Below are 26,211 nucleotides of genomic sequence, written 5' to 3' on the forward strand. Positions count from 1 at the left end.
CCTTTGTCCTCAAATCGGGACGTCCTGGAAACAATGCGAAACGTCCCTCGGTGGAGGAATCCCACGATGTGAGTGTATTGTCATTCTTTGAACGGAAGAATTCAGCTCGCAGCTCCGCAACCGAAGCAGGAAAGTCATTATTGCAACGAGACGGCGGGGAAAAGGCGTTTTGTTCCCGCCGCTACGTGGGCTCGGCTGTTTCCGTTTAAGGAATTTCCACAACGCAAGATGAATTTCGTCAATAAAAAGGAAAGAAGAATAAAGCCCGATGTCGCGTCCCGCGTGGGTTTTACACAAACAGGCGATGACCAGTTTGCAAGGTCAAGCAGATATTTTAATCGTTGTATTTTTACGGTTCATATTATTCTGCAATAAAAGTCTAAGAACTTAAATGTTACCCTACAATCCACAGAATGGCCCGTGTGACAGATTCATACAGCGCGGCTTGTAATGAGAATGGTGCTGGATTAAAGATCGTGGTACTTGGAGGAGATCAAAAGGGTTTCACTCCCCTCGGGAACATGAACGCTTTCAGCAGATATCACAGCATTCTGCAGATTCGATTAAGAGATAATGTTGTTATTTAATAAGTCACGAGCATCAAAGTTAAATCTCTACTTGGCAAAAAAAAAAAAACAGTTTGACCCGCTTTTGGCGGAGCGCTCAACGCTTTTTGTCATGTCGGCCGGAAAAGTAAACTCGGTGGTGGAGGTATCCTCTGTTACCTAAACCTATCCCCTCTCCTGGCTCATTGTTTTTTGCAGGAGGAAGGAGCGTAATACAGTAAACCGAATTACAAATGCGCCATAATGATAATTCTGGTATTGATCCTCCAAACAGCGAACCCCGTTGACCCCTGCAGGCCTCGCAGCAGGCTGACCGCTGGCAGGCAGGCAGGCAACACCCCCCCCCCTCACAGCCCCCAGGATGCCGCACACATGAAATACGTGTGCAAGTGAACTTGTGTGTGTGTGTGTGTGTGTGTGTTTGAAATTGTGAAGAAGAGTGTGAACGGCCGCGTGTTGTTTGTTATTTGCAATCTTGGCGAGCTGCTTTGGGCTAAATTACTCTGTGCTGTAAGTAGAAAACAGTCCTGGTGTTTTATGATAAATACCCTTTTCTTGTCATCATCCCACCTCCCACACCCCCCCTCTTTCTCTCTCTCTCTCACTCACACAAACAACTCTCCACTGGGTTGGCCTCCTTACTGAACTCCAATGATATTTGCTGCAGTGAAACTCTTTTGTTTTCCACAGCGCTGCAGTCAGTCTATACTCTCATCAACCTGCACTTGCTCGGCTACTAGAGGCTCTAAAACAGCCCCCCCCGGTAAATGACTTACTTGTTTAACTTTAACCTGGCTTTTGCATGAAAAAAATGATTGAGACTTGTTTGTCGAATCCAGACAAAAAACAAACAAACAAACAATAAAACACCCTCAGGTTTTACAAGACCCCCAAATTACCCCAAACAACTACTTAAAATGTTCCTTTCTTAACGTCGTTTGGTGGTAAATGCAAACAGTCAGAGAAACACCGAGGTCCACACAAACATTAAAACCACTACAATGAGTCTCAGGATGAATAATTAGGCTGTTATAACCAAAAAATGAGAGCAAGGGGCTTCCCAAGGGGCCCACCGTCACCGAAGCCCCCGAAGCCCCCGAAGCGATGGCTTCAGAAACGCCCTCCTGCTTCTGTTAAATGTGAAGCGACAGCTCGTCACTGATGTTCATTGATCTGAACTCCCAACCTTAGGTCGGCAGTTTCACTTTGTACGGCAACAGGAGGGTCTGTGAAACATGATTGGGGGGTGGGGGGGGGGGGGGGGCAACGTCATCATCTGATGGGCTACACACAGCATGAGTCATTATGCGACCTGTGAAAACCAGTGGCTCTTGTTAGTAGGTTAACGTGTGCAACTTATTCCAAAGTCTCGGGGCAGCAACCGCAAATGGCCATTAAGGGCCTTAAAAACAAACACCCTGAGTTACATCTATTTGCTCAGGCCCATCAGCGGTGTCGTACCAGGAGGCAGACTTTAGTTCTACATAAATGGGGAAGTGCCTCCAATTTGCCTTCTTTCTGACAGCTGGGAGGCTGCGACTCTTCTGGTTGCAAGAAGAAGTTGGATTTCATCAAAGTCAACGAGAAAAGGACGCCTCTTCTCGCTTGATTTATGAATAAAGTGAAAAGTTTAATCAGCATGATCATGATAACTTGATTAAAAAATGGTCACATTTAGAGTGACAAAGCTGGCTATGCTTTTGTGGGCGTGGCCCACATTGTCGGTCTGGGGTTTGCACCTTACACTCGTACTTTTCCACAGGACAGACACTCGGAGGACATCCGTGACCAAAGTGACAAACGCACAAACCTTCATCGACAGCAGCCTCCCGACGGCCACCGGAGCAGCAGCAGCCTCTGCGACGGGAGATTTTTTTTTTTTAGGAAAGATGGGATTGGACGGACTTGAAAAAAACTGCGACGCCTTTCAAACGGGCGCAAGAGAGAAAGCTCGCCTGGGGAGGGGGTGCGGAGACATCAAGGAGAGCGAGCACAGATGGAAACAGCTGGAACAGGAAAGGCAGCGCTCGCTCTCTCTCTCTCACCGGCGCATGTATAAGTAAACGGCTTTGGTGCTACAGCCTCGGGGCGCTTTGAGTAACTTCGGTGTGGTTTAGGCAGAGCTCTTTACTCAATTATTATGTCTTTTGTCCTCTTTTTTTTCCCCCTTCATCATCAATAATAAACAATCGGGTATCTATATGTCCTCGACTACCATCGATAGAACGAACACCTCCCTCCTCTGCTGCTGCTGTAGTGCCGGACGCCGCCGCCGCCGCCCGCCTTTGGGCCCCGTCCAGGCCGACGCCCCGTGACCTCACAGCCAGTCACATGACCCCCCCCCCCCGCGCGCCCGAGATGACGACGTGGTGTCCCCCCCAGAGAGCGGGCGTCCATATGCTGCGGAGACGCGCCGCGTGACCCCCCCCCCCGACTCATTCCGTGAGGGCTTTCCCCTGACGTGCGATGTCGGACGCCGCGGACAACCCGAGGAAACGCTGCGTTTACGTCACCCCCCCCCAAAAAAAGCTCAATGAGAAAACAACATACGCTCTATGTTTCATAGATTTGCTTATTGCTCGGTTTGGTTTACACAAAATACAAACAAAACACTCACATGCACCTCTTTTGTGAATACACACTCACCCCGTGACCCCGTGACCCCGTGACCCAGTGACCCCGTGACGCTGCAGTGATTAAAGCCGCCGTCAACCGGGGTTTTCAGAAGGGAGGCCGGAACGGTGATCGGATAAACTGGAGAAATAGGTCCAAAACTAGGATCATAAAGTTTAATCGCCAAACACATTTATTTCACAGCGAACAAAAATGCAGCGCACAAGTGCCAGTTTCTGCATAAGCAGGAGAACGGAGGTAGCATTATTCTTACAATGGAAAGCCATGTGTTTGCCCAAAGGAACGAGGCAGGACGCCGCTGTGGTCAATAGATTACATTTATACGACAGGACAGCTGTATCGTGTGATGAATGGTTTCTCATTACATTTCCAGTTTGGCGCGATCGCAGTTGTTAAGAGCCGCACAGCGCGGAGTCCCACACAATAGCGGAAAGCCCCCCCCCCCCCCCCGATTCCAAATGAGGTTGCTCTATTTTATTATTCAAATGCTATTTTAACCATTTGTGTTTGACCATTTGACGAATGGCACTTTTCGGGATACATGCATGGAAGGCTTAGCTCTGAAAGGCTGTGGCGGTGTTCCTAGGGGTCCTTCGGGTCATTAGTGGTGCGGGCGGTTATGTTGGAGCTCCCTGACGGCATGTCAAGGGGATGTCCAGCAAAACGGGCCATTTGACAGCTATAACGTGAACGTTTAAAATGCTCCATTTAAGAACCTCGCCGCAGCGGTGAATGCTAACGCTCGTAGCCGTTGGAGACGCAGGCTGTTTCCAAACAATGCCCCTCTAATGAGAGGCCTCTGTAAGAACAGCTTTTCTAAATCACAGGTGTCATGTTTAGCGCTGCCTTCCTCCATTCTACCGCCGTGACAGCTCTATAATTAAACCGCAAACAATAACGGTCACAAACAACAGCAATAAATGTTGTACTGGCTGAGCTAATAATGGGGCAATAGAAACGTGTGTCTGCACAGTGAATTGGATGCACGAGTTGGGTTTTCAGATATTGCCAAAACATCCAAACAAAATTCAAAATGTTAGAGGAAAATTAGTAATTTAGGTGAAAAACAAACAATATCACAGAATTATTGGGTTCAAGTGATCTACTACGGGTTCCCAACAAAACAAAAAATATGCTAAAGAACGTAACGTGCACATGAGAAAGAGGCCATTTATTGCCACCCCCCCCCCCCCCTCCTCAGACAGCTTTGGGCCCAACGTGAGCCATAGATGGGAGCCACTATTTGCATACAGGCTTTACACCCTGATGACTGCACCCCCTACTGTGACTCAACAAATATTAAGTTGTGTAACTGTACAGTTGGCGAAACAAGTCACTCAGCTCCACCGTCTCAGCAAACTGTGACTACATTTTTCTTTCTTATTAGCATTTTTTTGTGAAAAATTAAAAACTAAATGGTTCAGGACCTTTGATCCTTGTACACAATAGCCCCTCCCACCCTGTTATGCTTGTAGTGTGATGGACAGCAAAGAGGAAATGTGCAGATCAACGCTCTCATAAATTAAGTCAGGGGAAAGCCCCAATCTACGGTGGCCCTGAAGTCACATCCAGCGGTCAAGGAAAGTGATATTTTTCCAAAAAATGTTCTTAACAAAGTCAGAAGATTTTAGGTCAAAGAATGTCATACAAAAAAGAAACTCAAAAGATATTAAAATATCAAGATATGTTCTGTTGAAAAGGGTCATGGATAAAAAATGTTTTAAAAAGCAAAGAGAGAGTCCAAAGATATTAAGTAGAAAACTATCATGGAAAAAAAGCCAAAATGTAAGAATGTTTTGAAAAGAAATGAAAAGAAAATATGTTAGGTCAGAAAATGTCATGGACTTCCCGCTGAGGACAGAGAGGTGGACCTCACGAGAGGACAGACTCGTCCACAGCAACAAGCCCCTCCATCTGCAGACTAAACGGGACTGCGTGGGCCGTCTTATTCATAACAGCAGATTAACCCTCGTACCAGAGTATGAGGTTTTAAATCAATTAGCCTGATTAATTGCTTTTTGAGTCACTGTGCGATTATGTTTATTTAGCGTTGCATTGCGGGAGGGATAAGTATGCGTTTAAAAAGAAAAATATTGAAAACTGGCATTGCAATGAATGGGACATCGTCAATGCTTTTCTTATTGGGTGTAATGACTGCACCATTTGTACTGTGGCCTTTATCTTGTGTGCTTCTCGGTCTCTCTTCAGTTGCATCTCTCATCTCTTTGATCTCTTATCTACTGCTGCTCTTTGGACCGAATCTCAGCCGGGGCAACTAAATTAAAACAAATAAAAAGACACATCCAAGTGTGAAACCAACACGGCTCATCAATGAGCAACGCTCAACTGGCTAATTATGGCTTTCAATGGTTCACAAAGAGACGGTTAAATATGGATCTGTATTTCATTGATATTTATTACTGAATATCTTCACCATGTCTTGGCAGGTGTCTGGCTGTAGGGACCCTGCAAAGTTAAAAGGAGCATTCAGAGGGAGATTCATTGGCAGGACATTGAAAATCCAAAACCATGTTTGGCACATTCAAAAAAAAAAAATGTAAAAAGGGAGCGGCATTCGGGCTGATTGCAATTTGCAAACCTCGTCGCTAAATGCCGTCAAGTGTTACACACGGTTCCTTAATAAGTAAAAGAAAATGAGCAATACGCCATTCCTGTCACAAATGCTCTGTCATTTGTATCCTCTCCTGCTGCCTCCATCCTCCATCCTCCCTCCCTTCCTCTCCCCGCGCGCACAGCTGGTGTGTAATTGGTCAATCGCCACTCATCTCCGGGACGATTGGTGGACGCCTCATCGGGCCCCGGGCAGCCGATGATCTCAGAAGAACAAACACAGGGATTTTGCATTAATTAGAAGAAGAAGAAAAGAAAAAAAAAGGTTTTCTTTCATAACGCTGGATGGATGGAACAGACACACATCAGGGATGTCAGATACCTTCAAGCAGCTCATTTTGTGCTGATGCACAGTTTTTTACCGCAGTATTTTTTTTTATTTTTATTTTTATTTTTTTCAAAAATAGAGCCAAGACTCCAGCGGATGCCTGCAGACACCCATCTTGAGTTTATGCAGCTCGCGCCATAAATAGAAACACGCCACACCCCCCCGCGGGGTAAAAACGCGCCCCCACCCTCTTAAATCCAAGGCCGGGCTAATCCCTCCGCTGAGCTGAGAGTTGCAGAGCGCTGATATTTCCCCTGGAAGGCAACGCAACGGCAACTGCTTTGCTCCTCCATAACCACAGTAAATGGAGCCTGTGAAGTGCGGCCCGTGGCCCGCGTCCTCTGCTTTTCCACCTGTGGGGGGGGCAAGGGGGGGAGTGGGGGGGGGGGGGGGAATCTATTTGTGTTTGTCTCTGTAAAGCGGTGCGTCCGTTTTATCCGTTTGGGTGTTCTCCAATGCGCACCCCGCATTGGAGAACACCAATGCGCATTACGCACCACTTGACGTGGTGCGTAATGTGAAAGGGGGGGGGGGGGGGTGGAGGGGGGGGGGGGGGGGTAATGTGAATTAGCCCGTGTGTACGTACGGACAATTAGATCCACTGCTTAACACCAGTCAGACGGGTGTTCGACCTTCACACGGATTACATATTTGAGTTGCATTAGTATAAAAAGCTTTAGACAATGTCACGTTACAAACACATGGCGGGACTATATGGAGCTTGAGGGAGCGGTGTCTTGAACGTACACATCACGTCGGTCAACGTGTTGAACTAGAACACGGTAACATGCCATCGAGCTGCATGGGCAGGTTTTACCGCTTTTGCTGAATAACAAAAAGTTTGAATCTGTTATGTTTACAAAACACAAAATTGACAGGTGTAAAAAAAAAAAAAAAACCTTCAGCCTTCAGTTGACAGATTGTTGGCTCACACAAAAACACACAAGCATTTCTAATGAAGGGAAATACGCTGGTTTAACATTAACTCCAACATGAACACCTCAGCTCATTGACACGCAGACTCTCCAGTCCTCTCCATCGACCGGGAGGGGGGGCCCTTTGGTCCTCTCACGGGTCCTCGATCAGCTCCTTATCCCCCCCCCCCCCCCCCAAAAAAAAAACCCGTCCTCTGCCGCTCTGCTGAGTCCGCATCCCTCACCTCGCCGCGTGTTTGCTCATGTATTTTACAGCTCGTGTTCACAGCGCCCCGCCGTGTTGCGCGTTAAATATTAAACGCTCCGCCATCACTCGCGATGCGGTTTTAAGTTTTTTTTTTTTTCGAACCCAGGCGGAAATACTTTGAGCCCTCGAGTTTAATTTGAATCACACACACACACGCACTGCAGCAAACGTGGATGCCGTGGCTCAGTACCTGATGCACCAGTAGACTGATTTAATGATACCGGTGGAGAGGAGTGGAGGACTCGGGGATGAGTGCTTTCACTTGCTTGCTGAAGAGAGCCCTTCTAAAAAATAAAAATAAAAGTGAGTTGCTGCACTAAAAGGAATAATCCAACATAAAAGAATTGAAATGATTATTGACAGGGTTAGTTGCAAGGTTAAGGAGAGTCATTAGGATTCGTCCTTGAGGGAACATCAATCGTCATGGAGACCCATTACATAGTTTTGAGAATTCACTTAAATTCCAAACTTGCTCCTGGCAGAAAAGGTAAAAGGCAGCAAATTCAGTGGAATCTTTCAGCGATGATTGAATTTCTTGACGAAATGTCATTGCGATGCATTTAATGGTTCCCGAGATATATTTCATTATGGACCAAAAAGGGAGGCCTGACCTCAAGCCGAGCAGCAAGCACAGTCAGACTTTTGGAGGGAGGGGGGGGGGGGGGGGTATTCATTTCCATAATTTGTTCAAAATCTCCTCTGGCACTAACATCAAGTCAAACAGATTGCATTACTTTGAAAAGTAACATTCAGTAACATAACCACGTGCCAAAGGTGACACTGACTTCCTGGAAGGACTCCAAGAGAAGAGGTTTTTTCGGTGCTTTCAAATTTACGTCACGACGGAACCCGTCGGTTTAAACGAGGCACCGCGGACGCCGACATCGACCCGTTTTTCCCCCCGGCTGCTACCGCTGAAGGGCGGGGGCCACGATCTTTGCCTCTTCCTCCGCGACCGCGACCGGCGCTGGCGCCACGGCGGCTGAAGCCTCAGAATACGGCAGCGAGACGAGGAAGGAGACGGGCTCATCCATCACAGCCCCCGAGCGGGCGAGCCGGTCCGAAATTGGCAGCCGTCTCCCGCGTGGCGCTCTGCGAACTCGGGAGGCTTCTGTTTGGAATTACGATGCAGGGCCGGGCCCCCGCTGCCAAGTTTTCAATGACACCCAGATCTGTTACGTGCGTCTGGTATAAAGAGCTCCTTTTTTTTTTTCTTTTTTTTTTACTGTGGGGGCGAGCCAATAGCTCTCAACAGAAGCCTTCATATTTGTGTGTGAGTAAGAATAATGAAACGTCAGACCAAATCACAAAGGGCAAACTCCTCTGGAGCCATTTTCCCCCCGTTTTAACAACATGTGACATAAGGTTGAGCAACTAAGCGCATCGACGCGATGCCATTACTTTTGAACAGGCATAAAAACCCGTGTGAAAGATTCATCGTCGCCAGCTTTAGACAGTGGCCGATTGAATAGAAGCCCATTGTGTACAAAGTTAACAAAACGTGGCGCCGGTGCAGAATGGAGCTTTGACCTTTGACCTTTCCCATCTGCCAACCGTCAAACTCTCAGCGACGGAAACTTTCTGCCTTTACATTTTCTCTTCATCTAAATGAAGAATCCAAATCGCAGCGTATGAATAGAGCCAATTAAAAACTCCATCAGCATATAAAATAACAATAATTCTTTGCAATTGTTTGGTTTTAATTGGGATTAATCCAGAAGCTAAAATTGAGCTTGGACCTTCAGATAATGGGGCTTCTGACAAGAGAAGGTTTGACATTAATATGTTCTAGGACGTGTGAAGAGATTATAAAATATCTGCGCTTAAAACGTTCCAGGTCGCCGAATGTCTTGATTCTGCATCAATGGTAATTAAAACCATTGAAGCCTCTTGATCCCCATGAAAAGTGTACCTGCTTTTGGTGGAAATATTGATCGCCCGTGTGATTCGTGTCAATGTGCCACAAAGTGAGCCTCGACGGAGATACCGGGACGCCCTCCGGACCTGTGCTGCCGATTGTGTGTGTGTGTGTGTGTGTGTGTGTGTGTGAGAATAAGGGTTGAGGAGGTTCGGGATTCTTGATCCATTGGACTTTAATGGAGAAATATTACAACCAAATCTCTGCTAATTAACATGGCGAGTCATCGTTTTCGGCGATTGAAAACAACAACATTACCACATAAATTGTATTTAACCCAAATTATCTTTCATGCCACTCATCAATCATGTCTGAATCTGCCACTTTCTATCTACGCATTTCTATTCTTTACAAGGTATATTCCACTAAATAGTTGAAAAGAAACTAACTAAATCTGAGAACTCCTGTATGAGTGCTGCAGAGTGCTTGTATTTTTCCAATTTATTTCAATTCAATTCATTTTATTTAGTATAGCCCAAAATCGCAAATTTGCCTCAGAAGGCTTTACAGTCTGTAGACATGCAAGATCATCTGTCCACAACCCTCACTCCCCAAAAAATGAAAAGACCCTTCGATGGGGGAAAAAGGGAAGAAACCTCAGGGGAGAACGTCAGAGGAGGGATCCCCCTCCCGGGATGGACAGACTGCAATGGATGTCATGTGTACAGAATACACAATGTAAAGATGTACAATACATTCAATTCCTCTAACAGAGATGATACAAGTAATTGCAAGTAGCAGAACAAGCGTACGGCAGGACGACCACCATCAGATAGAACAAGTTCATGTTGAGGAAAGACGCACGAGAGATTCATTATGACATATGATATAAATGTACAGTATATATATGCCCTCTAAAATCCTCTTCTGTGGGTTTCTCACTCCCACTTTCACATTTCATAAACATTAAAAAAAAATATCAGGCCTCAATTCCATCGACGATTTGGTCTAAAGCCGACAGATGTGCTCTAAAGTGCTTATGCAGAGGCAGAGAGCCCGGGCTGAGGCGGCACACGGGGGGGGCGGGGGGGGGGGGGGGGGCGACGCAAGCTGCAGTCGGCAAGGGCCCGGCTGATAACGAGCCCGCCGCAAAGTCAGTTAAAAGTCAATCGATGTGGTTCCGGGGGAAAACTTTGAGGACTTCAAAAAAAAAACTGAAAAAAAAGAAAACGGCAGCGGCTCATTGGCCGGTTTGTGCCGAGGGGAGAAACCTTTCCCGGGTAATGATGTGTTGGTCGTGCACCTGAAGTCGGGTCCAGCTCATTTAAAATGAAACAAGAAGAGGAGGAGGAGGAGGAGAAGGAGGAGGAGGAGGAGGAGGAACAGTTGGGCAGACCTCCAAAAAGCATTTGAAATAATGCACCATCTGATCACAGCGCGCAACCTTATCCAAGATGCCCCGCTCTTTTGAAGCCTTTTATATCACTTCCACAATTGAAAAAAATATATATATATAATAATAAAAACAGTCCACTCTGCCATCCGTCATCCCGTCCAGCGACGGGCCGAACCCCGGGCCCGGTTATTTATAGACCATCCAGCTAAAGTGCTGCATGCATCTAAACCTGTATTGATTCCCAGCCAGGAGAAACACAAGCTCCTACAGTAATGATCAGCCAATAAAAAAAAAGAAGAGAGGCCCATTATTGCCTAACCATGTGTGTGTATTTGAGTGTGTTATGTTGTCTTTTCTCCCCCCCCCCCCCCCCCCCCCCCCCCCGCCTCTCCAAACTGAAAAGGCACTCCTCATTTTGGATGATGGGTCCCACCAACAAAATGTTCTCAATATGAGCGCCGATGTGAAGGAAGCAGCTTCCACAGGACGATAAAGTCTCCAGCGTCGTATTTGTCCTCTTTTGAACCTTTTGGCATCTTCAAACCAGGACAGGCTGAATCTCAAATGGTGTTTATCATTGCATGTTTGTCTTGTTACGTTTTATAGCTTACAGTTGGAATCAGATTTTCCCCACCCTTAAGCCCCCTTCAAAATAAAAGAAAAGGTATGCAACGGTAGATGAAATCCTCTAAAGCCCTCTTTAGGGGTGCCATTTCAGTGATAAAGTGACAATCCCATCTCTCATAGTAAGGGTAGTTAATTGGATTATCTGCATCCTCTCACGTTGGGTTCGGTGAGAGAGCAAGTACCCCTCGGGGCGATTTCTTTCCACCCCGAGTTGTGTCTACGGATAAATAAATAATATCATTCTGCGGTCTCTCGAAAAGACCCAACTTAAACGCGATGAGTGTGAGCTCCATCAGCATCTGCTGACAGCTTCAAACTCCTCTGCGGCTCGGAGACGTTCCAGCCCCAAACGTGTGAGAGGAGGCTTGAAGAAATGCTTTTAGCTCTTCATCCTCAAAAGAGTCAAACGCCACAGCGTTGTGTCCGGTTCAGACGGACGTCCTCGTTTCGTGAGGCACCTGTACAGCGTCACAGCAGGTTTCAGGCGAGGGCCGTCTAGTGAACCAGCGTTTTGCCTTTAGAATAGAAATACTATTAAGAGATTTGAAAAGAAGAAAGAACTATGACTACTGATCACCTGAAACCAGCGAGACAACGGTCTCCTAGCAACGACGTGTATACAATACACATTTGCCAGAGTATATGCATTCTGGACACAACGTGGCGACGTTAAAAACAAACTGCAGGCAAAGAGCAGCACTTTACACAGCATTCAGAGAACGAGAGTCATCATGGTCAACAAGCAGCCGGCCTTACCTGACCAGGTGAGGCTTTGCTTCTGGTGAGCTGTCTGTCAGAAGCTGAAACAGACTTTTCCCGAAATCCAAACAATCTGGCTCAGGGAAAACAGGAAGCCACTTTTCATTCAAGTCATTCAGGAAAAGAAAAACTTTTCACTCTTCTTCTTCTTTTATTCTGTTCTTCCTGTTTGAGGTTTTAAGGATGGTTTCCATCCTCAATGTTTCTCTACCGCCACCTTCAGGTGTTATTCTCCATCATTGAAATAAAACTTTAGTTTATACTTCAACACTGCATCAGAAACTTGTTATATATAAAAGAAGGTTTGAACCACAATTGGTAACTATTACCAAGGAAAATGATAACATCTCAATATTCTGACATTTTACACTGATATAGAGGCTGTAAATATATACCAGAGTATCATTTACCTTCTGCCATGACGGAGCAAAGCGCCCCATATGAGCCGATACGTCTCATCGACCATCAACAATCTCATAAAAAGTTATTTTCGCTCCCTTCCTTTCTAGTTTTTTCCCGACGTCACAAGCGAAAACCGAGAGAGTGAGAGAGAGTCACGGATCGGGAAAAAACTAAAAAACGTGACGGAAACTTCGTCGCCGTGTTTTCACTTAGAGCGCTTTACTCACGCGCCACTTTGATTTGGAAAAGGCGCTATATATAGCAGTGTTTTGCACATAACAACACTTCTCTCTGACTGCGTGTCTAATCACAGATATGTGCCGCACTCAAGCAACGACAAAGAGAGCCTCTCGTCTACTGATCAGCTTCCAACGTCCTCAGTGTGTAGGGGGGGGGGGGGGGGGGGGGGAAGAGACGCGGGCTAATTAGCTAATGATTAGCTCAAAACCGCTGGACTGAAAATGTTCACAGCGTCTTCCACCACCGGATCGAAACGCAACAAAAAGGCAAACGCGTGACGTCTTCCCTCCGTTGAGCCTCCCTCACACACCCCTCGTCCCTCTCTCCCTCCCCTCCCCCTTCGACCTATGCGGAGGCCGGCAGAATTAATGACCAGCTAAATTCATGAGGGGAAGTTATGAATAATGTTTACGCATTAATCATTCATGGTGGCCAGCCGAGCACGCAGACTCGCTGCTCCCCTGGAAATCACAGGCCCACCTCGACGACATAAATTATCCATCAGGTCTCAATCGGCCCGAGCGCTGTCTCTGCAGAACGCCGACGCGTGTTCGAGGTCCAGCGTCCGTGACCAGCAGGCAGCGCGCTGCGTTAATCCACCAATCAATGTATCGACGAGGAAGCGCGCGGTTTTGAGACACGACACTTTTTTTTTTTTTTTTGTCACAACGCGAAGACACAGTGTGCGGAACGGGTAAGCGATAGAGGACGGGGCTGACATTTGTGTGTCGTTAATGCAGCGGATGTTTCCCCAAATTAAAATCGGATTTTCCATTCGACCCTCTTGCTTTCCCATCATCCCCTCGCTGGCTTTTTCTGCGCCGATAAGCATTAATTGAGGGGGCTTTTGGTCCATGTCTCCTTCAGTCACTCGTCCTCTCCAGAGGCCCTTTTACGATTTTCCATATTGGACTGCATGAAACGGGGGGGAAAGTCTCATATTTAGCTTATTTGCTGTTAGCGTATTGTGCTAGCGGTGCTGACAGAGCTAACATGCTATATGACAACAAGGCACAGAGAAGCCATGTGAACATGCTCTAACAATATGCAACATTTTAAGGGGACACTGCACATTGTGAGCTCGCAGAGTGGCTCCAAATCAACACAAAATGTCACTCGAGAAACACATAAAAAGCTTGGACTCTCGGAAGAGACGTTTGGCCTCGCTTCACTTCCTTCCTTCTTGGTTTTGACATTTACTCAAAACGCACTTTTTCCAATTGTCTCCTTGACGGCTTGAAACGTCACAAGTGAAAACCGAGAGAGTGAGAGAGAGTGAGAGAGAGAGAGAGAGAGAGAGAGAGTAAGAGCAGTGAAAAGGAAAACAGGAGGCCGGCATGAAGAGGGGGGGGGGGGGGATCCTTGCGCTCTTTACGTTGCTGGTCCGGCGACAAAGCGGCAGAAAAGCCAAGCGCCATAATTAGTTTCACAGGAGGAGTGTGTTTGAGGACGATAAGCGTTGCTTTGGGTGCAGAGGAGTCAGCAGATGAGCGTAGCCGCGTGTTATCGGCGCGGAGCAGAGGGGGGGGAGGAGCCCGTCGCTTTAATGACTTTGAGAGACGGAGGCGAGGGGGGAAAGGAGGGATGCTGCGGAGTAGCGCGAGAACTAACAAGAGATCGGGATCTGCAGCTTTTATTTTGAATCAGCGCGCCTGAAACGAAGTGAGGCCTCCGTTGGCGGCCTTTCTGAAAGTCACCACAACGACGCACGAGCACACGCACAAGAGAGAGAGAGAGAGAGAGAGAGAGAGAGAGAGATAGTGGAAAAAGAGATCCGACAACGTGCCAGCGAACGTTGACACACGCCACCATCATTATTCATGATGGGGGGGGGGTGTCGCGGCGTCTTTATGTCCGTGCACGTCAAGACGCGCCTGTCGAGTGAGACTGACCACCGTGCGATATGAGGAGGAGGAAGGCGAGGGGGGGTGGAGGGGGGGGTGCTCGAGTGGCTGCCGGGGGAATTGGTCGGAGAGACGCGCGGCGAGACGATTTGTTTCCAAAGAGGCCGAGCGACAACACCCAAAACTTCAATAAATCAGCAGCATTTAAAAGTCCGACCATTATTTTTATTAGAGGTATTAATCAAATTAATTTGATTGATTGATTGAGAAATTAGAAAGACCTTTCATCGACAATCCCTAAGGTTTCCCTGTAAATTTCTAGTGTGCACAAGTATAAATATTAATGTCCCGTCTGCTCACTTGCTTGATTCATCAGCTATAAACCCGCCAAGTGTGAAGTCAAATAAAACGGTTACCGGTTTAAACTGTTGTCACTTTATAGGATTTGAAGTCTTAGGAATGAAGGGAGCATCCTTGGCCGAGAAAAAAACCCCAAAAGACTTCATTTGAGTCCATTAAGACGTACGGCTACAGAAATGTCCTCTTCCTTTGGCCCCTGTTTGGAGGTTGCGAGAAGAACACCAGAACACCAGACAGGCGGCAACATTAAATTGCAGTTGTAAAAGCCTCAAAAACTGCATTAGCGCCATCTTGGGACCGAATGAACCTCCGAAAAAGATTAACATGACAACGCTGACAGATTGCGGCGTTTTTTTTCTTCTTCTCCTTCTTCTTCACGTAAAGGCTGCCATTTGGTCCTTTTGTCATCAGGACGAGCCTGTCGAGCAGGGCTCAAGAGGTTTCATTTGAATTTCTTCCCTCGGCAGCCTAGTCACCTTGTCAGAGGCTCCTTCTTCACACTGGCAGAAGGCAAAAGAGCAACTCAGCGGGTGTTTAGCAGGCTGCGCCGTCCCTCTGCTCAAAAAAGAAAAAGAAAAAAAGGTTGCTTTTTTTTCCCCCACAAAGGTGCACGTGGTTACACGTCTTTCTTCTGGCAGCCGGAAAGAGAAAACCTGTGATCTACAAAAGAAACACAAAGGACAAAGTTGAGAGGACCGATGTTCCATATACAGACCATGCATTTGTGCACAGTATCTAAACAATGCACTTTCAGCATCGTCGCCTTTTTTGCACAAATATAGCAAATAACCTTACATGGTATTCTGGAAAGACGTTGTATTATTAATGTTAATTTGAGGGTCATTCCAGAGCTGAGGCCGATAGGAATCATTTGAAGGTGTTCAAAGGTATTAATTAAGCAGTGTTTATTATTATGATTCATACTGAGAGGGAACATAATGTGTGTGTACCAAATTACATGGTGATCCATCCAATAGGTTTGTGTTGCGTTTGCTGCGGTATTTTAGTCTGGATTGGTTCAAAAAATACTCAGTCAAAGAGAGATGGCAGCACATTAAGACAAAAAAAAAGGACAAAATATTCCTGATACTGAAATGTAAGCTGACCCACACTGAGCAATCTGTCCAGCAGATGATGATGAACCCGAAGCAATTGCAAAAAGGACTCATCAGGACTCCGTGTGCAGTAGCAGTTCGTTGTACTTTTATAGCATAGAGTAGTTCATACCTTTCATTATTGTCTTCATTTAGGTGGCAGTAAAGACACGACAGGAACACCACACAATGGAAAACTCGCAGACCGCTGGGCTAAAGAGGGACAGGTGACCGCGGGGCTAAAGAGGGACAGGTGATCACAGGGCTAAAGAGGGACAGGTGACTGCAGGGCTAAAGAGGGACAGGTGACTGCAGGGCTAAAGAGGGACAGGTGACCACAGGGCTAAAGAAAGGGACAGGTGACCACGGGGCTAAAGAGGGACAGGTGACCACAGGGCTAAAGAAAGGGACAGGTGACCACGGGGCTAAAGAAAGGGACAGGTGACTGCAGGGCTAAAGAAAGGGACAGGTGACCACAGGGCTAAAGAAAGGGACAGGTGACCACAGGGCTAAAGAAAGGGACAGGTGACCACGGGGCTAAAGAAAGGGACAGGTGACCACAGGGCTAAAGAGGGACAGGTGACCACGGGGCTAAAGAAAGGGACAGGTGACCACAGGGCTAAAGAGGGACAGGTGAAAACAATCAGGGCGGGGCAACAACACGAGAGGTAACTAATACGCCTCTAAAGACGTTCTTTACAAAAAGGTCAAAGGGCATAAAGTCTGTGACAGATTCCTCTTGCAAAGGTCTTTTCTGATGCAATCAGTCTCTATAATACTACCATTTTCCTCGGTTGGATTTAGAGGTTTTATTTTGTTGTTATTAATTAAAACTACGTTTTTGTTTAGTTTCACACACCTTTGTCCCCTTAACACCAAACACCAAAATCCTAAAAAAAATACCTGATCGTTTAGGCTACTTCCAGTACATCATTTCACAGTACAGCATAATTAAAAATAGAACTTCATTTCGAAGCCTGAAATGAATCTCACAGGAAGCCTTGGCCCCCGACATGTGACACAGCCTGGCAGGTTGACAAATGTCCTTCCTTTGACCTCGAGCTTTGGACACAGATTATCACCAGAGGTGGATTTGGAAATGCGGTGTCATCATTTACGGAACCTCTTCAAACCAGTTAAAAACGGTCAAATATTTGACTCATGTGGAAGAACCTACATTCACACACTGTCTCTGTGCATTGGCCAAACAGACATTTCAAAAGACACCATCGGCGGATTCGTGCTTGAACATGTTTGGTGCATTTCTTGCAATCGGAGCGGTATTGGGATCCTTCCGGGGTCTCTCTCGTCCCCCCGTGAGGCGTCACGCGGAGGGTTTTTTGTCATTGGGTGCAGCGGCAGAGCTCTTGTTCCTGTCACTCGTCCAAAAGGTGACGCTAAACTCGACTGGCTTTCATGGGCGTTCACATTTAGCAAAACTGCATATTCAGGGTATTTTCTCTCTGATTGCTTTTGTGTAAAAAAAAAAAAAAAAAACGTATTACCCAAGATGCAACGTAATGCTGAAATCTTCTTGTGGAAACATGCAATGCAAATGTTTTATTCTGTTGACTGAGTTGCATGTTTTGGAGTGGACCCAGGCCTAACATAATATCATGTGTATCACATCAAGAGAGAGATAAAATTACACATTACTAATAGGTAACTGTGGACTCTTAAATGCTTTTAAATATGATAAATAGTCCATGTCTTGAATGCAATCAATACTAGAATGTCTATGATGATGCCAAATTATTAATTCAGTAGTTTACTTGTAATTTTTAATTGAATTGAATTTGTTCATCCTCTCTAGTTTTTATGTTGGACCCTCCACACCCACAACATAAAGCGCTCTTTAAAAAAACAATAAAGATGTGTGAGGGAAAGCTTTACCACTGGCCGATCCCAGTTTACATGTTCAATGCAGACAGAAATCCAGTTCCCAGGCTCTTCGGTTCACGTATCTTAATGAACACCGGTTAGATAACGTTGCCAATGTGGCCTCGGAGTGGTGACTCACCCATTACGCACATCAGAACGATTCCCTTTTCATAAAAATTCACATATTTCAGGCTTTTGCACAGGCGGACCTTTTATTAGATGCGGCCCTTCGGGAGAAAATGGTCTGAGCGGCAAATTGTAAACGGCACCGATGGGTGAAAGGCAGATATATTCAAACAATCACATTCACAGCTTATAGTCTCACACTTTCCTGCTCTGACGCTGCTATTGATAGTGGGACTTCACCTCAATTATCAACTGAACGCGTTTTAGGCAGCCATCTTTCCTCCCTCATGTATCACCAACAGTTCATCATATTAGTCACTTTACACTTAGCCTTTTTTTTTCCGTCAGACCATATTCAGAGAACACAGACGGAGAGGCTACAACCATTTCAACAGCTTAGTAAATTAAAAAGGGCCAATGACGACGACGCCTCCCAAGAGGAAAGAAGCTTTTCAACTATATTAAATATTCACTCGCTGTGAAAATTGCAAACAAAACACAGACGGGTGTTTAGAATGTTATTAATTATATTAAGATAATATGTTTTTTTAATCATTATTAAAAAAAAATCAACATAGCAAAGTGTGAATTTGAGAGGCTTACCTTTGGACGGATGTTTCTCTCTGCTTCCAGTTGTCATGCTAAGCTAAGCTAATGGCCGCGCTCTATCTTCATCTTCGGCGAAAAAAGATATGAGTCTGTTTTCTCATTAACTCCTTGCTCAATAGGAAATGTCACTTGTATCTTTTTGAGTTGTGTGACATCAGGTTGGATATAATAAATGATGTTAAAAAGCAACCGTCTTAACAATTCAAGGAACAATGTGCCATAACTCCTGGTGAAAAGAATTCAGGGAGCTCATTAACTCACGGAGATGATGGTACATGTATGAAACAGTTCCATTCAGATCAGCAAAGTGGGTTACCCATGCGTCAGAATACCCATGACACAATATAGCACTCAATAAATCATGTGGGGGGATAAAGGCATAACGATAATTACACTTTGTAATGGTGCAAAACACTTGCACAACGGTGATTATGAGAGAGCGGGTGCATGCGTCACAACATCCGTGATGCACAAACATCACTAAACACATTTAACTGTGAATGAGCTGTCATCACACCGGTTTACCAAAAAAATAGAAGAAAAAAAAACACCCAACGGCGTGCCACGGCGACGTCATGGCGCCACCCTCCGGCGCCACTTGGGCGGGAGGAGGCCGTCAAGGACGACGAGCCTCTCCCGGGCGCGGGCTCGCATGTCAGCGGGGGGCATCCTGACAAAACGGGTGCAAGCAAGCAGAAAAAAAAGCCTGCGCACAAACAGCTGCCGGCTTGATGAGGGTTCAGCTCGAAAAAAAGCTTCTTTTTCTTCTTCTATCTTTTTTATTTCAGTTTTTTTGCAGCAAACGTCATGAGATGCGGGGGCAAAGGGAGGAGGCGGATGAGAGACGGTGACGCAGAGGGACCCAGGGATGCAGGGTGGGGCCGAGTCTGATGCTCCGTGGCCCCCCGGGGGGGAGGGGGGGGGGAAGATTGGGTTTACTTCATTTCACTTTCATGGCTACGTCGTCGTAGTCAGCAGTTTTCTGGTGCAGCGCCGAATCCAGCGTTTGGGACTCTTTTTTTTTTTTTTTTTTTCTCAGAGCGTGAAGGGAAAGCTTGATGCGGTCGCTGGGAGGGCGTTGAGGAAAATAGTTGCAAAGCACTACTGAGCGAAACACGCTAAACCAAGATGGTGACCGCGTGAGCACGTTAGCATGTAAGCATACTGTCTCATGCAGCTTGTTTCTACTTTGGACTTGCAGCATGAACCTATTTCACACTACGTGGCACCTGAAACACCTCAGAAACACATTAGCGGTGATTTGGCAGCGTGACGGCGTGGTCGATGCACTTCATTGGGGAGGGGGGGGGGGGAAACTCTGCAGGGCATCTCAATAGTATGCAGACATTGCTACCAATCCATATACTGACTTTGCATGAAAACATACAGATGGATTAAGTGTCTGACATTTGACAGCCGGGGAATTAAGTAAAGAGGCGGAGATTCTTCCCTCCTCTTCTTTTGTGAAATTGCATTTGTATTCCTCCGATGGATTATACATTTATTTATTCATTTAATTTTAAATGGTTGTTTGCTGTGTGTATAATTTGTTGTTTTATTTATTTATGTGGGAATTATGGCGTGGCTGACAAAATGTGTTAATGTTGGTCTCGGGCAATTAGAGGGGAATAAATGACATAGACTGCGGGCAGCTTGATTCAGTGATTGCTTGACTTTGTGGGACTAACGTCTGAGTGCTCTGAATAGATCAGCACTTTGTGCAAAAACATTAATAATGAAGACAAACTTTCTATTTCACCCGTGTGTGTGTGTGTGTGTGTGTGTGTGTGTGTTTGTGTGTGTGTGTGTGTTGGTGCATGACCAAGCAAACATGAATGCCTGTAATCAAGTGATCCACTTTGTGAGATACTGTGAGATATCTTTGACCTTGGAGCCGGAGCAGTCCGGATTCATTCTTAAATGCCGGCTTGGGCCTGAAGAAGAAACAGTAGATAAGAGAGAGAGAGAGAGAGAGAGAGAGAGAGAGTGAGAAAGCACAGCAGCAATGATGACGCCCTGCCGGAGACAAAAAGGACTCACAAGGGAGAAAGGACAAGAAAAGAAAAAAAAACGATGAGCTGCAACAAGGTATATATGAGATTAGAAAGTGAACCACAGCAGCAGGGGTCGACGCCCCCAACGGCGTTATTATTCCTCTGAGCTCCCCCCCCCCACGTGACCTTTAGGTTGATTACAGTGGGGGGGGGGGGGGGGGGGTTGGCATCAAAAGTGAACCAGCTGTGTGCGCGAGAGAGCGTCTGGACTTTAATCTCCGGGCCCCCTGATTCAGTACGGACGACCAAAATCAATCCGACCTGTGTGGAGGAAATCGATACCCATTAAGAGGCTCCAAAGAAAGAAAAAAACGTGCAGGACGCAGGAAAGAAAAATAAGCCCCGCCCTGAGTTCTTGGGGGTGGGGGTGGGGGGGGGGGCAGAGGTGCAGTATCAGACGCTGTGAGAGTTTGTGTTGTTTCATCCAAACATTTTACTTCATTATAAAACGTTTCACGTTGTGATTTGTGGACTTTTGTGTTTTGTTATATTGGTTTAAATTTTCGACAATATGAATTCTCGGAAGCGACCTTTCAACTCAAGGCATTAACCCCAAAAAAATCTACTTTGCAAGTAGAAGGTTTAAGTGTCTGTGTTTTACTTCGATCAGTCAGTAAAGAACAATTTAATGACCATATAATAACGTTCATTCAACACATCCGTGTACATTTCCTCAGAGGACCTTCCTCAGGTTTGGCGTCAAGTCGGCACCGGGGCGTAAGGGCAGGTGAGCCCAGCCCGGTGGAATCTGGCATAGTACATATTTGGTTGTTGATCCTCCAGCTCATCGCATTGTTGCATGCACTACAAATAAAGCTTAAGCAGTAGTTCTGGAAGGAAGGAATGGTTGAGGTTGAGGATAGAGTCCAAATCGCCAAAGACACTAAATTCTGTTACATACGTAATAAAGGGGTCTATTGGCAGAACGGAGTCTCTCCTGATTGAATAAAGGTTAAGGTTTTGGAAATGCAACACAACTGTCGCATTCACATCTCGGGCCTGTTTGTAGCACGTCTCGCTCTTCTCTTTCTCCCGTTTGCAATGTTTGAAATGCGTCGGAGCTGGGGGACCTTTTCGGAGGGGGGGGGGCCATAACTTTCATGCAAACGGCCCACGTCCATCCCGCGCGTCACTCGGTGGTGTGCGTGTGCGTCTACTCGATTTGCACGACCTTGGCAGGGCTTTTTGTCTTATCGGTGCCTCTCCCCCCCCCCTGGGGAGCAACGACAACAACTCCAGAGTCCACACAAAAGTTATATTTCATGCTAATGAATTAATGTGGCCCCGTTTCCATTTTCAGCCTGAAAAAACGCTCCCCCCTCCCCCCCCCCCCCCCCATGGCCCGAATGAAAAATGAAATTAGCCTTGTCATTTTGCAGCCGATTTGTTCGGGTCCCAGCTCGCTCTCCTTCTCTCTCCCCCCTCGGCGTGGTGGTCGCCGACAGCACAGCTGTGTTCCTGTAAGTGATTCTGATAACACCAAATTAAATGCCGTCTGACAGAGTTGGGCCATTAATATGGAATCACAAACGTCACGCTGACTCAGAACAATGTATTAAACGCTGCAGAAATTCACCGTCCGTCCTCGTTTTCTATAAAGTTCAGCACTCAGGTGTTCACCTGAATGAAGAAAAAAAACAGCATTGCACATTGCTTATGATGTTGAAATTGGATTATTATTTAATATTGTTTAATATTCTAAAATAATTGTCATATTGTTTGTCAAAAACATGCAGGTGACATTACAGTATGTTGAATTATGAATGAAAAAACAATGAATGGTCATTGAAAGTATTGCATGTATTAGATTAATACTTTACATTAAAACCCAATGAAATACATAGATAAACCAAGGGTTATGGCAGCAGTGGACACGTACACATCTCTTGGCCTATTTTCCTTTTTACATCCAGCTATTTTATTGTGTTTTTGTGCTTCAACAGTTCCTGAAGTTTCCCTGATGACTGTTGGAACTGCTGTTGAGTGGAATCCGGTTGAAAAACCTTCCGGCGGGAGGCATCAATCTCTTTCAAGTGTGGAAGATGTTTCTCAGGAACTCCAGGGGGTCTAAAGGGCTGCCGGCGCGCTGCGTGACAGAAGGACAGTCGAGTGGGTACGACATCCCGAGACCCGGTGTCAAAACTTTCTTGTGCTCGTGTGCCGTCAGAGCTTCCCCCCGGAAACACGAGCTGAACCTCGTGTTGACGGCATCGCGGGCTAAAAGAGTCAAAAGGGGGGGAGAGGGGCGAAGAGATAGATGGATATATGTGTAAATATCCCGTTGTTTGGCAGGGTAACTAAATGCTTCTTCAGCCTCCGATCAGTTGAAACCACAGAGAGGCACTTAAGAAATATATCGGATGGGATATCCAATACCTCCTTTCATGTATAGCTTTAACGCATTGGAGAAGAAAAACAACATGACTTCTGCAGTGCAAAGAGAACGGGGAAAACGGAACGGAGGCAGAGGCAGAGGGTCAGTGAACACGTGTGAAAGATCTTTACACTTGTCAGCTATCTGCTCAAGTGGCCTCAGCTCCAAAGATCAGAGGTGCCATTTTGGCACAAAAAAATAAAAAAAAACATCTATCCCTTCAAGTGTGTCAGGGTTTCAGACGGTGGATGCCACAATAAAAAGCCTGTTTTCCCGTCTGTGTATTTGTGTGTGTGTGTGTGTGTGTGTGTGCGTGTGTGTGTGCACGGTGAATCCGTCTTCTGTTTTTTTTTCTCCCCAGCCGGAGCCAACCGATTGTCCACAGGCTGACGGGCCGCTCCCTGTCACAGCCTCCACTGAGCTGGTGGGCGAGTGGATTGCGTAAATCCATTCTGCAAAGCGCCTAAAGATGTACAATTGAACTTTGAAGCCGCCCCGCCCCATTATAATACATTAAAATCTATAAAATATTAGTTTAAAATAAGTACATATTACGTCACGCACTAGGGGGCGCGCCCCCCAGTTTGGGAACCGCTGCTGTAATCCATCCATATCTCTGAATACAGAGTGAAGGTCGTGCACTTCTGCTCGGGTCAACACACACACACACACACACACACACACACACTCAGTGCACCTTATTTACACACCTCAGATCACATCGTCTGATCCGGGCAGACGGTTAAAATTGGAAGCTTCACTCAAGCAAGGAGCAATATCTATTTAAAAAAAAAACACGCAAATGTTTTCCGATCAGCAATCTGCTGCACGCTTCCCTTCCGCCGCTCCAAAGATCCACCTCCATCTCTTGTGCCGTTTAGTGCCGGCGCACTTCCACTTGTTCCCTCCTCCCTCCGGGAAACTCACAGTCAATAACAGGAACGCCCGCCGCCATCAGATAGAATGCAAGGAGCTGGAGTCTAGCTTTTTGTTGGCTTCGGGGGGGGGGGGTTGACCCTCTGTGCGAAGAATCCTTTTCGTGGAGATGAAAGCATAACTCTGACCTGCTCAATAAAAGTATGTTTCATCCAGCTCATTAAATATGAAAGTAAAGTAAATCTAAAAAGATCTTATTTGAAAATGGCCATCAAAACAAAGGGCAGTTTTCTCAATTTCAGGACAACTTCACACATCCATCAGTGCCACGCCGTTACCTCATTGCCCTGTTTTCACATGATGATTACGTGGTCATTGCTCATCTAAATCTCACCTGCCCCGCCAACCTTTCTCTTTTCATCTGCTTCCACTTTGCTCCTCATATTTCTTCATCTATTCTCCGCTTGTTTTGCCTGTCTCTCATTTCTCCACCTAACCTTCTGAGTTTGCTTAAATAATTCATGGCGATTGGACCTGGGGGGTTGGGGGTGGTGGTGGGGAAACTCGGCATGTCGCTCTAATTTACGTGAGATTGGCTTCATTACTCACCGGGTGATTCGATATGCATCACGGGATCGGCGGGCGAACACGGTCGGAGAGGGACTCAAAGAGACAGACGGCGGCGGAGTTTAGCCGGTGAGGAGCCGACTGATCGTCTTTCCCTCGGGCAGATCACTCCGTTCTCCTTTTTTGTCATGTCTGCTCTTTATGTCGTCTCTCTTGCTCTTTCTCCTCCTCCTCCTCCTCCTCCTTCTTCTTCCACCATTTATTACCGGAGCTAGCGGCGTGAATGCAAATGGCGTCCATCTTGGTCCGGGGCCGACAGATCTCGTGCAGTCATGATTTAATCAGATGACTTTGGGGGGGGGGGTGTACCTTGATGTCACCTTTTCCTTCCATTTTCGATAGGGCGATAGACGTTTATGGTTCAGAGCAAATGTGGAAGGATCACTGAAATATTCAACGCATCCAAAGTAGCGACGGGGTAGTGCTCCCTCGTCCTGTGACACGCGGCGTACTGTTAGTGCAGGAACACTCGTTCATCATATTGTGATCCTCGCAATACGAGACGGAACCGAATCGTCGATTGATTTGGTGTCTGCAAGTTCCAAGTGGACTGTAACCGCAACATGTGTAGCTCTTTACTGGGTTTTACCGGATGCCAATGGCACTCATTTTAAGTTTAGACTAAGTGTGTGTCAACAAAATGTTAAAATCGACACCATATGCCGCCAAACCCATCTGTCACAGCAGCGATTCTCCCTCCTCGTCGGACTCTTCTCTGACCTGCCTTTCCCATGAGGTCCGCACGCGTGCACACCCCCTCCGCTCTGACACGTTTCTCCTGCGTTATCCTCCCCCCCCCCTTTTTTTTTTTTACCTGCGTATGCTAAAGAGGGACATTTGTATTCCAGAGCCGGGTTGGCAGCGTCCGGCTTATCTTCCCCAGAGGGCCTTTTCATGAAGCCTCTGAAAAGGAGAATCCAAAGGCAAAAACCCCGGTGACACCTAATGACAGAGTTCAGAGAGGGGGGAGGGGGGGGGGTGCAACTAGAAAGCAAGTGGCAGCAAATCAAGCCGGCTTTTAATAGGAGATGAAGTCTTTGCTGCAGTGTTAAAAGAGGAATTCCTTTTAGAGAACAAACAGGCGTTCTCATGTCGTCCCGACTGCACCGCCGCATGCAGATGGCAGTGTGTGCGAACACATGGCAGCCGGAGCTCTGCCGATTCCCCCTCCTTGTTTTCTCGCACACGGGGTGTCCAGCGTGTGTGTTGAGCGTGTGGACGGGGGCCTCAGGGGCCTCGGGGGGGGGGGGGGGGGGCAGCCTCTCACACAAACACACACACACACACAAGTCAGTCTTCCCTTTTCTTCTAATCGGGGCGTAGCGCAGATACACTGATTCAGAGAAACATCCGGGTGATATTTTCCTTTTAATTAATCTGTTACTGGACACGTCTTGGATCGCGGCGATTGGTTTCCCACGTGGCGTCTCCTCCAGCGCCGCTGCATCGATTGGAGTCAACCTTTGCATCCAAAGGTCGACTCCAATCCGGCAAATATTTGACAGATTTCTTAAGGCAGCCCATCGTCAAATTGCCTGAGAAAAATACTGACTGTTGACTGGTGTTCTTCGGTGACATTGAACGATATTGTATACAAGCATCAGATATCGGCCTGCCAGATTCCCGTCCACCAACATCAGCCGTGTCGCTGTCGCTGTTGTTGTCCCCCTCCAACTGAGGCCTGTCAACAAGAGAGCCGGTACCCGGAGGCAAAGATGGCCGATTAATCAGATGAAAGGTGTG

Source organism: Pungitius pungitius, chromosome 16, assembly GCF_949316345.1.
Source record: "Pungitius pungitius chromosome 16, fPunPun2.1, whole genome shotgun sequence".
NCBI lineage: Eukaryota > Metazoa > Chordata > Actinopteri > Perciformes > Gasterosteidae > Pungitius > Pungitius pungitius.